Source organism: Chrysemys picta, chromosome 1, assembly GCF_011386835.1.
Source record: "Chrysemys picta bellii isolate R12L10 chromosome 1, ASM1138683v2, whole genome shotgun sequence".
In the NCBI taxonomy this organism is placed as follows: Eukaryota; Metazoa; Chordata; order Testudines; family Emydidae; genus Chrysemys; species Chrysemys picta.
In genome coordinates this window covers 154,547,085-154,566,064 of record NC_088791.1, presented here as the reverse complement: position 1 = coordinate 154,566,064, position 18,980 = coordinate 154,547,085, and the positions used below count along the sequence as shown (strand labels likewise).

Sequence of the window (18,980 nt, the reverse complement as noted above, 5' to 3'; positions counted from 1 at the left end):
TGCCTGTTAGGAAAGAGATCTTGCAGTTCAGTCTTTCTTCTTCCCTCTTCTATGCTCTTTAGCCTCTCCTGGTTCATATCGGTCCATGGCTCAGACGCGGAGATGAGTTTAGCCCTGTGATAACAAGCATAGATTTCCTCCAGCTTCTTGTTCCTGAGACAGGTCATTTTCAGAGAGGTTTTCAGAGTGCGTTAGTTGTGTATTGTTGTGTGAAATGAGCACTGGGGAAAGATTCTGGATGAGCAGCCTTGAAGACCGAAGTTCTCTGGGTTTAGCCACAAAATAAGTACTGTATGGGCAACACTCCGCAAGACAGTGCCCTGTCCTGGAAGGGTGGAACAGTAATTCAAGTCTGTAGCCTCTTTTGTGAGGCTGTCAACAAGGTAGCCAATTATTGGTGGCAGTTTTTCTGCTATGGATACCTGTCCACCAGGAAATGGACCTGCTCAACTCATTCACATGGACCACCAAAAAATAGACAACTGCCAATTACCTCCTCCCTCACCTAGACTTGGAAAGTCCCTAACCCATTACTGATCCCTAACCCAGTCTCTGGAACATTTTGTTGTTAAGAGAAGCAAAGCAAACTTCTCCCACACTATGTTGTTTACTCACTTCAATGCTGTTATGTGGGTATCATGTGGTTATTTAACCCTTTTAATAAGACCTATAATCAAACACTGGGAAAGCAAGCCATTGGCTCTGCCAGTGACACACTGTAGTGGGCTTAATTTGCTTACTGGAGTCCCTTCTCCAGGGCTGCACTCACCATGCATGAACAGCCTGAATGTTACCATAACTAGGGTTTGAACTTGTATCCTTGTGGTCCATAGGCAGTGGCTTTGCATAGTAAATCAAAAGCAAACCACCCTCTTGCCAAGCCAATAGAAGCTGTGCTAAGACTAGCTCAGATGGAAGTTCTTTAGCCATCTTATTCCCATGGTGGCCTAGCAAGGTTGTTAGCCCCTCTTGGGAAGCAAGATGGGGGACTTTGTCCTGGGAGGCCGGGACTCTGAAAAAGATTTGAAGGTTGTGCTGGATAATAAGCTGAGCTCCCAGTGTAATGCTGTGGCCAAAAGAGCTATTGCCATCCGTGGTTGCATAAACAGGAGAATCTCGAGTAGGAGTAGAACAGTTATCTTATCTTTGTATTTGGCACTGGTGTGACCACTGCTGGAATAGAGTGTCCAATTCTGGTATCCACAATTCAAGAAGGATGTTGATAAATTGGAGAGGATTCAGAGAAGAGCCACAAGAATGATTAAAGGATTAGAAAACATGCCTTGTAGTGATAGACTCAAGGTGCTCAATTTATTTATCTTAATGAAAAGAAGGTTAAGGGGGGGGGATTTGATCAGAGTTACGTACCTACCTGGGGAACAAATATTTAACAATGGGCTCCTCAATCTAGCAGAGAAAGGTATTACACAATCCAATGGCTATACATTGCAGTTAGAAAAATTCCGACTCGAAATAAGGCATTCATTTTTGACGGTGAGGGTAACTAACCATTGGGTCAATTTACTAAAGTTGTGGGTGATTCTTCATCACCAACAATTTTAAAATCAAGATTGGATGTTTTTCTACAAGATCTGCTCAAGGAATTCTTTTGGGGGAGTCCTGTGGCCTGTGTTATAAGATGATCACAAGTGGTCCCTTCTGCCTCGGTATCTATGCATCTTGTGAGTATAAATAATATCAGACCTGTCCTTGTGATCTCTAGATATTTGTGTTTGATACCTCTTCCCCTCCACCCACACTCTTGCTATCAGTAGCATAAAAATAATAGCTCACAGCCAAACTAAGCCATACACAACTCCCCAGGAGTCTGGTTTTGTTATAAACAACACACTCAGGCCAGGTTTTCCCAAACATTCACTGATGTTCATGAGCTTTTCAGTTGAACCTAGGCCATTCTGAGTAAATCAGGGACACTTTATAATATTTCATCCATGCTACATGTGGGCCCATGCTACATGTGGGTATTGTCACATTCTGATTTTGGATTTGTCTAAGGTTCAGGGTTCAGTTTGGAGACCATATCAGGGAATGAGTTGGTAGCTTATTTCAATGGTACTGAAATCTCTGTTGTTGAAGGATTTCATCCCTTAGAATGGCAAAAATTTCAATGGCAGATCAGCTGCTTGTACAAGCTGCCTCCAGCATGGGCTGCACCTCAGGCTTTCAGCCGCATCCCACCCAAAAACCAGCCTCTCCTGGGTTTGGTTCTGTCCAGGAACTAAAACTGTCGGGGAGGATTCAGGACCAGGGATTTTAATCTGACAGTTTGTTGGCCTTTGAAATGGTTCAGCTTGAAGATGCTGGTTTTGAGCCAGCTCTGATTGAAGTCAGGTGAAACTCATTGGCTTAAATTGAATTGTGCTTTCAGCCTGAAGCACAGGGGAGGGAAAGTGAAGCCACATGGGCCAAAACCAAAGAATATGTTTGCACTTGGCCCTGCTAAAGGGAGGTGAAGTGACTTGAGAAGGCCACACTGAGGGTCAGTGGCAGAGACAGGACTAGAACCCCCAAATCCTCTTCTTTACCCATAATACCATCCGTCAACACTAGTTTGTGTGGGCCAGACCCTCAGCTGATGTAAACTGGGTTAGCTCCAAAGCTGTCAGGGAACTTCATGGATTTTTGCCAGTTTAGGATCTGGTCCAATGTTTGTAAAATGCACTATGGAAGAGTGAAGTGTTATTTAAAAATCAAACCAGTTAGGATGATACAAGCAGGGGACCAGGCTGGAAGCAAGTTAGCTCCATTTCTAAATGGCAGTGCTACAGGTGACACAACTGGGGCTTATATGATACACACCCATTTCCCCCCTTCTCTGAGAATGCCATGGGTGTGTTTAGGCGCCAAGTGCCGAGGGTCAGAGAGTGGCGACGCTTTCTCTCTCCAATGATATCTCATTTCTGCAGTGTGTCCAGAGAAACCCCCAAACAGTTAAATCCTAAACGTCTTCCTTAAAACCTTGCTGTGCAAACATTTGCAGTGAGATTATTGGAGCAACCTGTCCTCCTAGACCTTTATTGTGTTGGATTTCCAGGGTTGGGGGAGTTGCACTCACATTGGAGGGCAGCAGAAATGGGCAAGAAGCGGATTCTGCTGAGTGAGACCCACACTTGATACAGAATAAAGTTAACCTTCCGACCTGTCAGCTCCTTCTGAAGGGGGGTGGGAAGGGTTGGAGGAGAGGAGTGAGATGTTACACACTCAGGGAGTTGAAGCCAAGGGGTTTGTAACAGGAGGCCCTTGGGGGCTGCTGAGAGAAACACGCAAGGATTTTGAAGACCCCCCTTATTTCAGGAGATCAACTTTCTTGGAGCCTCCAAACCGAGCGTTCTCACCATCCAGCACAATATACACGAGCACACGTCATGTGTGTGCGTGCAGATAGAGTGGATGGGGGGCAGAGGCGGCCGTTAGAAAGCCTTGCTGAGAAAGGTATTTTTCGTGGGGGGTGGGGGTGGAGGAAAAAAAGGGCAGGCCCCTCGCTCCCTACTGAGCCCATTTCTCCTGCTTTGCTGGAGCTGTCAGGCATGAATCCCAGTAGCATTCCGTAACTAATTGACAGTAATGGGGGCCATTGGGAGTCTAAGAATACATGGCATTACCCAGCATGCACTGGAGCAAGGGGGGGGGCTGCACAGGGGCAGCTGTGAGGGGAAATAAAGAATGTCTTTTAAACTTTTTTGTGTGTGTGGCTGTTTTGGTACGGAGATGGGGGGAGGCCAGAGAGGGGTTGAGTGGAAAAGTGATTTTGGAAAAACTTTTATTTTTCTGAAGTGAAAAAAGCTGTAAATGGAGATGAAATCTTGTTTTTTTCCACAATGTCCCAGGGCTTTGGGGGTTGCTGCTACAAGGAAAGAGTGGATGGAATTTCAATTTAAACCCAGTGAAATCTAGGAACAATCTCTCTGTTTTGCATCCCCTCCTGGATTTATAGCAGATTGTAATATACGACCTGCTGGCACGGCTGTTGAGTTGCCGTTTCTAGAAACAACCCGCCCTGTGTTTTCTGGGCTTAAGGAATCAGCATGGAAAATCTCCCTCTCCATATGTAATTTGGGAACTCTGGCTCCATATGTTTATTTCCCCCCTCCAAAAATTAAATACATATTTGGGGAAGGGCGGGGGGCAGATTTTCCTCTCTCTTACAACCCTGCTTGTGTGGAGCTGCGCTCGCATCACAGATGGAATTTTGATTTGACTCTCATAAAACCTTTTTCAATTAACAAAAGTCAACGTTGATGAGAGGATTTGTTTATAAAAGAGTCTGAATGGTTTTTTGCTACTTTCCAAATGGAAAGAAATGGAAATCGGTTACATTTCTCAGGTGCCTATCCAGTATCTGGGAAACAGCGAGAGAACTGAGATGCTGACATGCTTTGAAAAACGTTGATCCCTCAGCAGCTAGGGCAAGATCCCAGCCTCTGCAATGGCCCCCATCATGTGAGCTGCTCCAGTGGTGCAAAGTGACTCTAAAGCTACCCTAGGCACCCCCTTTACATTGCCTAGCTTAGGGGTATGGCTGGGGAGCCCAGAAGCTGCTCTAACTTGTGCTGGGTTTGGATCATCCCCCCACCCCCCGCATTCCAGGGGACGTGAGGATTTTAAAGTGGCATATCAGTTCATAGACTCAGAAGAGACCATTGTGATCATCTAGGCACACCTCCTGTAAAACACATTTCACTCAGCTATCCCTGCATTGAGCCCAATACCTTGTATTTGACTGAAGCATATCTTATATAGCCATCTTTTGTCCCCTCGCTTGTCTGAGCTGTGTGCAAAGCACAGCTCAGCCAGGCATGAGCGCAGGGCCTCTACTGTTTAGAAAAATATTTACTTTGCATTTTGAATTTTACATTGCCTAAATAAGTGCTGTATCTACAAATGACCTGCCGTATGTGATATTAAAATAATAAGCTCTTCAGAATGAGGACCATCTCTCACTCTCAGTGTATACGGTGCCCGGTGCAGTGGGGCCTCAATCTTGGTGGGACCCCCTAAGACCTACCATAAGACAAATAAGGAATAATAATGTACCATGAAGATCAAAGACATCTATTTAAAAAATTTCCTCAGCAGCTCAGGTTATTAAAACTGGGGAAAGAAAGGGTTAAAAAAATATAGACCAGCCTGTCTCCTGTGCCAAGATACGCTTGGTGCAGAAGATTGTGTGGATGTGATGGGAGGAGGAGCCAAGCATAGCTTGGCACTTGGCTAATTACAACTACCTGATTCTCAGGCTGCCCTGGCCTCAACCTTGGTGTAAATTAAAACAGCCTCAGAGCTGCTCCTACTTACAACATCTGACTATGGTCCCTCAGGAGTCAGACACCAGCTGAGAATTGTTATAGGGGAGCAGAGCTCCACTCCTCCCTCTCTGTCTTCCAGCCCCATCATGCCCCCTACATGGGCAGGGGGAGCAGTTGGTGTAGGAGCCAGCACCATCACCAATCACCAACTGAGAGTTGTTCTCTTTCCTACTTTGAGGGCGTAACTAGGACTTCAGTGGTGTGTGCATAGGCATTTTGGTGTCTCTCTTTATGGGGATGAATTCCCCCCTGATAAATAGATATTTCCTTACACTATTTTGTTTCACTCTGTAACGATTGAACAGATCCCGTACAATGACAGAATGAGGGCATGATCACAGACCAAGTTATAATCCCAGAAACCACAATGGGGGAGTTAGAGACAGCGAGTGGTGCAAGCCTTAGGTGCATTGTCAGACAACAGGGCAAATGCTGAGGGCCTTTAACCACCCATAAAGTGGTCCAATAGCTAACTAATGCCCACCCTGACTGACATGTAGCTTATTAGAGTGTGGCAGATTATTTTTTTTTAACATTTAAAAATACTGGAAGACAGGAGTGCATTATGCAGCAGCTCCTTCTGCTACAAAAAATAGTTCCTAGTAGAAGGATTTTTAAAAAAAAGCAGGGAATGGGAACTTTTTGAAATATACTTATCTGTGAATATTTTTCTAAACTTTTCTCTGTTACTGTTCTCTGAACCCTCTGGTTCCATTCTCCATCCCCCAGATGCCCAACTGCAGTTTCAGCAGCAGTTTGTGACCCAAGCGTCATTTTTGGCTCAATGTGTGTTATGAAAACTACATTTGGCACATCAAACAATGCTCACATTTGGGCCTATCCAGTTCCCATTCAAGTCAATAGAAAGATTTCCATTAACTTCAGTGGAAACTGAATCAGTCTTTATAGCAAACAAAAGTTTTAAAATGTCTGCAGAGCTACAAACTGTCTCCAGCTGGTGTCCTTTGTCTTACACTCCGTTTGTAAGCTCTTTAGGGCGGGGAACATCTTTCTGTTCTGTGTTTGTACAGCGCCTAGCACAATGGGGTCCTGGTCCATGACAGAAGCTCCTAAGCACGATGGTAATACAGAAGCAGTTTGTTGTTATAATTATTTGTAAGGACATATGGAGTAATGAAACTGCATTTATTTTCTGCATTATGCCTTTATTTTCTGTGTACCGTAACTTTAATTTGCAGCTCCAACCACCATTTTGTTCTCAGAGTTGCTGCTGCTTGATGTGGTGGAGACACACACCTTGTGCTCTCTAATGGAGACATCAATTCCATTCTCTTTCTTTCTTGCTATTGTTCTTCCTTCATCTACAATAAAAATCATTCAGATTTAAATGATGTGTATGAAAAAATGGAAGAGACATTATAAAACTGTCCCTTTTCCTTCTCCTGATTGTCCCAATCCCCATCCCTACATTTCCTGTTCCCTCTACCCACCTCTTCTCCTCTTCAAGCTGCCCTTTTGTCTCCTCTATTAACTTCTTTCTACACTCATTTAACAGCCAGGATGTAGGAACCTTCCTATATTGCTCAGGATAAGGTTCCAGCTATACACTTTTAGAAGTTGGCATCTGTAATGTTCCTTACAGTGGAGAAGAGACAGGGCTGGGCCATATTGAATACAAAGGGGAGTCTTTACTGAGGCTGCTGGACACAGACAGACCCCGTGGTTCTCGCTAGTTCTCCAGCTCCCAGACTGACTGACACAGCTCATGCTGCCTCATGTCACCTCACAGACTCTCCCTAGCTTTGGGCTGGATTTATTAGTCATGGACGGGACTACTATCTATGTTACAGTGCACGGCGGTATCATCATCTAAGAAGTCCAACTGGCCATTAGAACAAGCTGTTGGACAATCAGTGTCTACAGCCAAACTTTAACAACTCATCTCTGGGCTAAATTGTGCCCTTAAGGCACCCCTCCCCACCCCCAGAAGACGCTCCGGAGACACCATACATTAGGCAGGCATCGTACATCCCGCAGCACACAGGGAGCATAGCCACCACCCAACCAACCTCTGACAGGGTGCAGTGAACATTCCCCACCAGGGACCTACTTCACTGGCCAGTGTGGAGGGAGGGGGAATAGCTCTGAACTTTCTGAAGTCGCTAGCCATTGGGCAGAAGGCAGGCCAACCTCAGGGTCTTTTAGTCCCATGTGCACCTGCTTTACGCATCTGTATGGGGTTCCTGTCTGTTCAAATTAATGCCTCATTCATGAAGGTCAGGATATGGCCTTCACCTGAAACCTTTGGCTGCAGTCCTTTTAGGCCTGAAAGCGGCAGGCAAAGTGGATTCTCCTTTAACTCGACAGCTAGCCCCACTCATTTAGCCATGCAACCGTCCCTGGATCAGCTCCTTCCCAACAGGCTTTCTAAGCAGCCAAGGGAAATCTTTCATTTGATGTTTACTCATTTAGTTCCCTGCCTGTGATCAGCAATGTCCACATCAGGTGTGGCAACCTTATGTAGTCTTGATAGATGTACTTATGCCTTTGAAGTCTTCATCAGACTAGATATTGCACCTGTAGACTAAACTGATGCCTGTGCACTTTAGAAACATCTGACTAGATTCAATTAGATGTAGATCATAGCGTGACACTAGCTCCGATTGCTAGCCTAACCTCCTCTTTCCAGCTGCTCCCAATAGCTAAAAATTACTTTTCAACACCTCAGTTTCCATATCTGTAAAATAGGCCTGTGTTATGAGGAGGTCAGGCTAGGTGGTTTCAATGGTCCCTTTTGGCCTTAAACATCTGAGTCTATGAATACTAAAGCAGTGCAAAACTGCATGATTAAAAATCATGTCAACCAGAGATGGAGCCAAAGCAAAGTCTGCAGCCAAACACACCTGAACTTTGGGAGAGTTCAGCTCTGGCTTCAGGCCCAAACTTTGCAGCTGTCGTTCAAAAGGCTTGTGAGCCTTAAATTACTTTGAGATGAGCCTGGTGTGAGTAATGGATTTATAATGAAATCCTAACCCAGGGGAGTTTCATAGGGCTTGGGGTCTGTAAGGGAAATGTCTCGCTTGGCTCTGGTAAAAAAATCACCTCCCTCTGTCTGAGAAGCTTTGAGTCTCTTGAATGTTTGACAACTGTTTAGAAGAAGGGAGTGAGGAAGGGGAACTAGAATGGGGATCAGCTTACCTACCTGCTGTTCTTGACTTTGCTACTGAACCCCGGGGTGACCTTAGGCTAGTCACCTCACCTCTCTTTACAGTCGTTTTCCCATCTGTATAAATCTGAATGACAAAGAGATGAGTCAATGAAAAGAATGGGATAATGAGAATATCCAGGGTTAGAACAGTAATTAAAGAAAATTGGCAGGGACATAAACCCACATGCTTCAGGGTTCAAGCCAACCTTGACCTATTGGGGGTCAGGAGGAAACTTTCTCTGGAGCAGGTTGTCCTATCACTGCCTACTGCAGAGGTGGGCAAACTTTTTGGCCTGAGGGCCACATCTGGGTATGGAAATTGTATGGCGGGCCATGAATGCTCATCAAATTGGGGGTTGGGGTGTGGGAGGGGGTGAAGGCTATGGCTTGGGGTGCAGGGTCTGGGGTGGGGCCAGAAATGAGGCATTCAGGGTGCTGGAGGGGGCTCCAGGCTGGGGCAGGGGGGTTGGGTGTGTGGGGGAGGGCTCCGGTTGGAGGTGCGGGCTCTGTGGTGGGGCTGGGAATGAGGAGTTTGGGGTGCAGGAGATGCTCCAGACTGGGACCGAGGGGTTCGGAGGGCAGGAGGGGGATCAGGGCAGGGGGCTGGGGAGTGGGAGGAAGTCCGGGGTGCAGGCTCTGGGTGGCACTTACCTCAAGCAGGTCCCAGAAGCAGCGGCATGACCCCCCTCCGGCTCCTATGCGGAGACACAGCCAGGCAGCTCTGTGCGCTGCCCTGTCTACAGGTGCTGCCCCTGTAGTTCCCATTGGCCATGGTTTCCAGCCAATAGGTGCTGCGGGGTCAGCACTTGGGGTTGGGGACAGTGTGTAGAACCCCCTGGCTGCCCCACGCATAGGAGCCAGAGGGGGGACATGCCGCTGCTTCTGGGAGTTGTGTGGCATAGGGCAAGCCCCAGACCCCGCTCCCCAGCTCGAGGGCCGGATTAAAACATCTGGAGGACTGGATGCGGCCCCCGGGTTGTAGTTTGCCTACCCCTGGCCTACTGGAAGGGTTTTTTTACCTTCCTCTGAAGCAGCTGATGCTGGTCACGGACAGGGACCGAACTAGATGGACCATGGCTCTGAGCTGGTTTTGTTAATTCCTATATTGCTATAGTTACCCACCTTTGTGGGTATGGATGCTGTGCGATGTATGGATGAAAGACACCATGCAGGTGGTGGTATTAGAGATCGTCAGACAGAAAGCACCGTTGAAGGGCAAAGTCAAGTTCCCATCCTGCAAAGGATCACAATGGGACTACTCAAAAGGCATAAAGTTAAGTGTGTGCTTATGCCTCTGCAGGATTGAGGTCTACCATTGTTATTGCACTCAACACAGGTTTAAGAACGGGCTCTCCTTCCCCACCAGTAAGGGCATCAGGTTTGAGAACCCTTCCACTCCCATATGTCTGTAGGGCAGCCAAATTGCTAGTTTCCTGGCAGTCGGACTGCACCTTCCCATCCACCTCTCTCGGTCCTTCGCAATGGGCTGCATCCCGGAGTGGGAGGTGGTGGTCGCCGGGGTGGGGAGGGGAAGCAACTTTTTAAATAAAAAATGATAAGCGATGAATAGATCGGCTAATCCCGGGAAACCTTGAGAATATAGAGCAGCATCTGTGGGGCCTCCCTTTTTTCTTTTCTTGTTTTAATTTTCTTTTCTTTAATTTCGCTGCAGCACATATAATCAATTATGGCTTGAATCGGGGATAAGGGGAGGGGAAGCACTTCAATTCATAAATCAATTTTATACGGTCATCAGTCAGGTTGTGAATGCAAATACCTCTGTCGGTTTAGGTTATTCAGAATTAATTGACTCCCACCGGGTTGGGCTGCAGCTGGAGAGACGCTTTCTCACAAAGTCTACTCGGACTCAGCATGGGGGTGGGCGGGAGGGCTTGCTTCCTCCTCCCTCCTCCACCTCCTCCTCATCTTTCCCACTCTAGGCGTATTATACTATTGAAGGTGGGGGGAGCAGTGAGTGTGTGTGTGCAAGAGAGAGATTCTTGAGGAGAGAAAGGGATATGCAAAGATTAAAGTCACAAACCCCCTCTTCAGCCCTGGCCTGCACAGAGACTTTTATGTGATTGGAAATTCTCTGCTTTCAAGGGTTTGCTTTTAAGTCTTGAGATTCTCTTGAGCTTCTCAAATAAGAAAACAAACAGCAATGTCAAAGCCCCTGTGCTCAGAATTTGAGCTAGAATCGTGTAATTAAACAGCCACTTTGCTACTGAGACTTGGGCATCTGGGTCACGGTCTCAAAGCCAGCCTGGGTCAGGAGTGATTGAAAGTCATTAGCCTCCAGTGGCTGTTTTGGTGGCCTTGTGAAAATGAGCTGGGTGGGGTTCAATCCACCCTGGGGACACAGCACAAAAGCTGCCCCCTGAATTCCCACTCATTGGACCCTCTCTGGTGGTTGCAGTGGAGAGGCCAAGGACTGGTTAGGGCCTGGAGACTGAATTACCCTCTCATCTCTAGAGACAGTCCCTCTAGGTTATTATGAAAACACATGGGCAGAGCAATGCCGGAAAGCTGGCTCTGTGCTGTACCTGTTTTATGGATGAAGAAAGGAGTTCAGTATCCCTGGCTGTCCATCTGGCACTTTTTGGCTGCACTGATTCCTTGGCCTCTTTGTCAACAGCTCTCTGCTTAGTGTCCCCCTAAGGATTCCCTGTGGCCTTGTGACCTGCTCCCCGTCCCTGTTTTTCATTCTTTGCCCCATGTAATTAGTTGATGTTCTGAGATCTGCGTCGCCTCCTCACACCTGAGGGACAGCCCGTGTGCTGCCCTGATGGGCTCTGCCCAACAACCCAGAAATCAAATAGGTTGATACATTTCTGAGGGGGAGGCCATTGTTCAGCTCTTTTGAGGGCTTAGACCATGCCACAAAAATCAAATCGGCCAGTATCTTTGGGAGACAACTTGGGGCTGAGTAGGAGGGAAGGTTATTTTTCTTGGGGAGGTTCAGCTAAACCCAGGGCGGGGTCCTGACCTGCTTGTGTAGGTGAATGGGCACAGAGGGGGACTTGTAATACACACTCACCAGTGAGTAATACTTGCACAAATAGTAATACTTAGCTCTGATCTAGTGCTTTTCATCAGTAGAGCTCAAAGTAGGGTGACCAGATGTCCCGATTTTTGCATCTTTTTCTTATATGGGTTCCTATTACCCCCCACCCCGGTCCCGATTTTTCACATGTGCTGTCTAGTCACCCTAGCTCAAAGTGCTTTACAATGGAGCAGGGGTAGGGAAACTGAGGCACAGAATGGGCAAGTGACTTGTCCAAGGTCACCCAGCAGCCCAGTGGCAGAGCTGGGAATAGTACTTAGGTCTCCTGAGTCCCAGTCCAGTGCTCTATCCACTATGCCACACTGCTCTGATCATTGGAGACCTGATTGATAGCTCAACCTGTCTCCGAAAGTAAGGTACAAGGCATATCCATGTCCACTGTTGCACAATGGACTAGGTACATCAGGTCCCGGACAACACTGGAGGTATAGATGACCAATCCATATGGTCCTATGACAACAATAGTCTTGGAATGCTGAAAGCCCCCAGGACTCTGGGGAGGTAACAATAGCAGGAGAGGAAGCCTGGTTACACTTCTAGCACCCCACCAGGCTGAAGGCTGTGAAGGAAGATGAAAGGAAACTGTCTGTAGCAATGCAATTCAGTGGGGAGACAGAAAACAGTTCTGCAGCTTTTATAGTAAGGCAGAGCGCAGAACTTGGCAAGAGCAAGGGGAAGGCAGAACAAAAGCCAGGCAACTTCGCCTATATTCTTTTTACATTTTGAGTGAGTTTGTTGCATGAGTGTTCGCTCAAGGGCTTGTCTACCTGGGGACAGTCAGGAATATTAATCCAAATTAACTAAAGGATTGAATTTGAAATGGATTATTTAAACCACATTAAATCCCTGGGTAGCTGCTGTTATTCAGAATTAAAGCGGCCTTAATTTGCTTTAGTTTAATTTACTATGGAAGTGAATTAAGCTAAACAAAATTAAGGCCGCTTTAATTCTGAGGCCTGGTCTACACTTAAAATTTAGATCTACATAGCTACGTCATGAAGGGAGGTGAAAAATCGATACCCCCTGGTCATTGTAACTATGCCGACCTAAAGCCCAGTGTAGATGCCTTTCTGTTGACAGAAGAATGCTTCTCTCGATCTAGATACTTTCTCTCAGGCAGGGGATCATGCACAGTGACAGAAAAACCCTTTCCATCTCTTTAGTAAGCATCTACACTCTGGTGCTACAGTGGTACCGCTACAGTGCTGTATCTGTGCTGCTGTAGTGCCCATAGTGCAGACGAGCCCCGAATGAGGGTGTTCACACAGGGGTTTAATGCAGTTTAACTAATCCACTTCAAATTGATACCTTTAGTTAATTTGGATTAACTTCCCTGGATTTCCCTGTGTAGACTAGACCAAAGCGAGCCAGGTGCTGAGCGAGTCTCCCACACAGCTTTTGACCTACAAAACTCCTTGCTATCCCACACATATCTCTTCCAATGCCCTGGCTGCTTCAGTCACCCTCCATTCCAGTCCTGGGCTGCCCACACAGCTCTGCCAATGCCCCTCTCTCCTGATCTGCAGCCCCCACTGCTACTCCAGTCCTGGGCTCCCTGCACAGCTCTGCCGATGCCCCTCCAGGCCTGGGTCTTTCCAGTCATGCTGAATGGCAGCAGTTTGACACTACGGACAAATGTATACTCAGTCGATAAGGATGAGAATTACAAACTCATCTTCACTTGTCATGTGAAACAAATTTGTGCCACCATCTCCAGAAGTGACAGATTGGTTCAGTAACACGAGCATCACTCCTTTCTTCATTCTTTGACTGAGAAATCTAGGAGAACAAGGAGAATCGTATCAGTATCTGACTCACTTCCTGTTATGTGTTGAACAGTGGCCAGTTGTGAAGAGCAGACCTGGCCTGGGTACAAATTAGAGTTACATTTATTGATCAGGCTGTTAATGTGAGACATTGGATTTGACACTGCAATCTCACACCAGCTCATCTGACAGATCTATGCATGGTACAATGCTATGATTGCTGTACAGTCATCAGTGATTCCTACCTCAGCCTGCCAGCCTCTCATTTTACCAGCTCTCCCTTCCGGACTTCTGATTGTCTGAAGAGGCCCAGGAATTTAGGCATCTGATTCTTTTTGTGAAGGCCACATGGTCAAATTCCCATGCAGAGTGTCATAACGTTATGCTTGGGGTCAGAAAAGTGACTGAGTAATTATGGCTCGTTCCTTCTCCACAATTCTGCTCTCTGTGTGTCTTTGAGCCTCACCTGCTCCCTTGACTGACAGTAACCAGGTTTTACTCCTGTTAGCCACACAGCTAGTTGGTGAGTTGGATTCTGTTCTTTCCCTGCAATGTGTAAGCAAAACTCTCAGCTGAGTTCTGATGGCAGGATCTTTATAATGAGCGACAGAGTGAGAGCCAGGACGCGCCCAGCTGAATAGCCAGATCCCAGGTGGAGTGTGTGGTGCTGGAAGTTAGTAAAAACATTTCTGGATTTATAAAACTTGAGCACCTTTGATACAGAATCAGTGAGAGTGAATATATATTGGATCATGTTGGCAGTGATTTTTCAGAGTCTATGTGCTTCTGTTTGCTCAACAGTCAGAACAGAGTCCCTCTAGATCCTTCTTACTATCGTTATTCATGTATTTAAAGTCAAATACTAAGTGGCCAAGATCCAGAGGACCTGATTCTCTTCCCTGCAGGATACTTGAACCTCATGGAGAGAATTAGGCCCCAGGACGTCAGCCATAGGTCAACATTTCCTAGACCAGAGCCAGTGCTTTAACAGCTGGGATTGTTGTGAGGTGTGAGCCCCTTGTTTTACTATATAGCCCCTTTCATAGAGGCCTGGAGAAAGGAGGGAGAAACTTTACACCCGTGGTGCGACTTCTGAAGAATTTACAATCATCTTTCCTAGAGACACTAAAGATTTTATAGCCTTGGTACCCAAGGTTACAATGCCCTGTGGAACTCAGAGCTGAGCATGCCTGGGACCCTTCGTCTCACTAGCAGCTGGAAGGCAGCCCGTAGCTTCACATGGGGGAATTCTATTTTGGCAAGGGAGGGGAGTGAGGCAGTTGAGAGAGAAGGAAAGACAGAGGCAATGGAGGGGAGAGAAAGAGGGAGAACAAAAGAATGTGGGGTGAGAGCAGTGGAAAGAGAAGCAAGGGGAAGAAGTAAGAGAGGAGAGTGGAAAGAAAGGGGGGAGGAGGAAGGCTGAAGGAGTGGGGGAAGAGAGACAAGAGGAGGAGCTGAGAGAGGGAAAGGAAAGAAGAGGAAGGAAGAAATGATGGGGAGGAAGAGGTATAGGGAACGAAGGAATGAAATGGGAGAAAGAGAAAGGGAGGTCAGAAAAAGGAAGGAAGAGAAAGGGAGTGATAGGAGAGAAAAGGCTTGGGGTGATATGGCAGCTAGGGGCAGGTATATCAGGAGAGCTCAGAAACTCTCCAAATACATCTAGAAAATGAGGCTTTGCACTGACCTTCTGAAATGGGTCCCAAATTATTTGGCAAATAAACTCTGAAAGCCAGTAACCCAGGGCTAGGGTTCATCTCAGACCCACATACCCAGGCATGCACACCTCCCCACACACAAACACATCCATACATATACCCTCATAGATTCTAAGGCCTGAAGGGACTGTTGTGATCATCTAGTCTCACCTCCTGCATAACGCAGGCCATAGAACTTCTCCAAAGTAATTCCTAGAGCAGATCTTTTAGACAAACATCCAGTCTTGATTTTAAAGTTGTGTCAGTTATGAAGAATCCATCGTGACCCCTAGTAAGTTGTTCCAATGGTGAATTACACTCATTGTCAAAAATGTACACCTTATTTCCAGTCTGAATTTGTCTAGCTTCACATTCCAGCCATTGGATCGTCTTACACCTTTTTCTGCTAGATTGAGCAGCCCATTATTAAAATGTGTTCCCTATGTAAATACTTTTCTTCTTAGCATATGCGCAATGTGCCTCAGGTGGCATGACCAGGATTCATCATCAAATTTGGTCCGCTGGTTGGATCATTAGCTTCCCAGGCCTGGGCCGGCTACTGACTGGGAGCGTGACATGAATGTTGATCCAGGCCCCCCATGTAAGTAATTATAGACTGTAATAAAATCACTCCTTAACCTTCTCTTTGTTACACTAAACAGATAGAGTTTTTTGAGTCTCTCATTACAAGGCATGTTTTCTAAACCTTAAATCATTCTCACGGCTCTTCTCTGAACCCTCTGCAATTTATCAACATCATCCTTGAATTGTGGGCACCAGAGCTGGACATACTATTCCAGCAGTGGTCTCACCAGTGCCAAATATAAAGGTAAAATAACCTTTCTACTCTTACTTGAGATTCCCCTGTTTATGCATCCCAGGATTGCATTAACTCTTTCGGCCACAGCATCACACTCGGAGCTCTTTTCAGCTGATTAGCCCCCCACAACCCCTAAATCTTTTTCAGAGTCACTGCTTCCCAGGGTAGACTCCCCCATCCTGTAAGTATGGCCTGCATTCTTTGTTTCTAGGTGGATACATTTACATTTAGCCTTATGAAAATACATAATGTTTGCTTGTGCACACTTTCCAAGAGATATAGATCGCTCTGAATCAATTGTTCTCTCATTATTTACCCCTCCTCCACTTTGTGTGTCATCTGCAAACTTTATGAATAATGATTTTATGTTTTCTTCCAGGTGATTGATAAACATAGAGCCAATAACTGATCCTTGCAGAGTCCCACTGGAAATACACTTGCTCAATGACGATGACCCATTTACAGTTACATTTTGAGACCCAACAATTAGCCCATTTTTAATCCATTTAATGTGTGTCGTGTTAATTTTATATCATTCTAGTTTTTTAATCAAAATATCGTGTGGAACAAAGTCAAACGCTGCACAGAGTCTAAGTATCTTATGTCAATACTGTTACCTTTATCAACCAAACTTGTAACCTGATCCAAAAAAGATATCAAGTTAGTTTGACAGGATCTATTTTCCATAAATCCATGTTGATTTGCATTAATTACATTACACTCTTTATTAATGGACTCCTGTATTAGCTGCTCCATTACCTTGTCCGGGATTGATGCCAGACTGACAGGCCTATAATTATTTAGATCATTAGACAGGATCTATAGCTAAACTCATGAACTACAAGTGCATCTTTTCCTCCCACATTTGTACACCTGATACACACATGCTCATCTATGTACACCCCTACATGCATATCCTTGGACTCCCCCACAATCAGTCTCATTCACACCTACAACTCCACTCACCACATATGCACAGCCTCATACACATGCTCATAGATTCATAGATTCTAGGGCTGGAAGGGACCTTGAGAGGTCATTGAGTCCAGTCCCCTGCCCTCATGGCAGGACCAAATACTGTCTAGACCATCCCTGATAGACATATATCTAACCTACTCTTAAATATCTCCAGAGATGAAGATTCCACAACCTCCCTAGGCAATTTATTCCAGTGTTTAACCACCCTGACAGTTAGGAACTTTTTCCTAATGTCCAACCTAAACCTCCCTTGCTGCAGTTTAAGCCCATTGCTTCTTGTTCTATCCTTAGAGGCTAAGATGAACAAATTTTCTCCCTCCTCCTTATGACACCCTTTTAGATACCTGAAAACTGCTATCATGTCCCCTCTCAGGCTTCTCTTTTCCAAACTAAACAAACCCAATTCTTTCAGCCTTCCTTCATAGGTCATGTTCTCTAGACCTTTAATCATTCTTGTTGCTCTTCTCTGGACCCTCTCCAATTTCTCCACATCTTTCTTGAAATGCGGTGCCCAGAACTGGACACAATACTCCAGCTGAGGCCTAACCAGAGCAGAGTAGAGTGGAAGAATGACTTCTCGTGTTTGCTCACAACACACTTGTTAATAAATCCCAGAATCATGTTTGCTTTTTTTGCAACAGCATCACACTGTTGACTCATATTTAGCTTGTGGTCCACTATAACCCCTAGATCCCTCATGTCCCCTACTCAAACAGACAAGCACGCACAAACCACCCCCATGTCCTCATATACACATACAATCACAAACATGAACATATACTCCCTGACCCACGCCCTCATATACACACAGTCCCACCCCACATTCAAACACACCCTTACATGCTTACACACCCCATGTGTGCATACTCTCTCACACACACACTGCAAGACCAGACAATTTTTTTAACAAGCACAATGTATTTACTTATTCCCCAAGCCAGCCAGCCACAATCATAAAAATAAATTCCTCAAACCCAACATTAAATCCAACACATTTTTCTAGGGTTATAAAGGACAGAAACCGATTTACAACAGAGACTTTCTCGACTTTTATGGGCATTACAAGTGCCCTGGAAAGGGATGGGAAACTGGGGGGCTGTGGAGACCTGACAAGGGTAGGACAGAGATGAAGGTGCTACAGTAGTTTAATTTTCTATTAAAATCCCTCCCCACAAGCTGTGTAAACATTTGCCCGTTAAACAAACACTCTACAAAAGACATAGACTCTACACTGTTAATGAGACTAACTGCTCATGCTGTACTAGGAACCGCTGCAAAACACCCAGAGGAGTTAAGGTAGGGTGCAGCCTTACCTGGGGCTCTGAGTAGCACACTCCCACCAGTAGGAGTTGAGGGTGTGGAGCATCTCCTGGGGCAGACTCTTAATGTTCTGTTCATGGAGGTTTGATCTGGGATGACTAGGAGTTTATGGATATCTAGGGTCTGGTTCTCCTCTCACTTACACTAGTGTAACTCCACAGGGTCAAATTCAGCCCTGACAGAATTCCATTGACTTCTCTGCAGTTGTACTATAGATAAATAAGACTTATAGGAGCTGATTCTCAGAGACACAAACGGGTCACATTCTGGCCATAAATGGTCAATGGAGAATTACCTTTGGGAAGGGGAACTCTTCATTGGCATGAAGATGGCAGCTCCTGCATCAGCTACTCCCCACCCCAGCATAGGGGGAGGGTTGCAGAATGAAGCAGGTATGGTGGGGCACAACCAGTTCTCCACTGGCTTAAATCCATACGGCCATCATACCAGTGGCAGTACTCACATCAGCGCTAGACCGATGGATTCAGGAAGTTATACCTGGCTTATTGATGATCTTTCCCCTGCACCACTCCTGCGCTCAGCTTCAGAGGAGATACTCCTGATCAAGTGAGAGGCAGATAGGGCCTCTGGGCTTTAGAATGACCCAAGTTTTCAAAAGAAAATCAGGGAGACCTTTGCAAGGATTAGGAGAGGAACGGCGGTTGTGCTGTGTGTGTTTGGGGAGGAAAGAGGAATAGGAAAAGGGGTAGAGAGGACTGTGTGAGTATGTGTTTGGGGGTAGTAGTCCTGCAGCAGAGCAGCTCAAAGTAAGAAAGCACAAGCGGCAGGCACAGCCGCTAGGGTGACCAGACAGCAAGTGTAAAAAATTGGGACGGGGATGG

The 18,980-nt window shown here is 46.1% G+C and overlaps 1 long non-coding RNA gene across 1 annotated transcript; it reads right to left on the bottom strand.

The window, feature by feature from the left end:
- Positions 1-6,495: 6,495 nt before the first annotated feature.
- LOC112059666 (uncharacterized) lies at positions 6,496-9,182 on the bottom strand. The gene is made up of 3 exons (XR_002888952.2): positions 9,148-9,182; positions 8,491-8,581; positions 6,496-6,649 (listed from the first exon to the last, which is right to left on the bottom strand). It is a non-coding gene; the product is annotated as an uncharacterized LOC112059666 (long non-coding RNA).
- Positions 9,183-18,980: the final 9,798 nt, after the last annotated feature.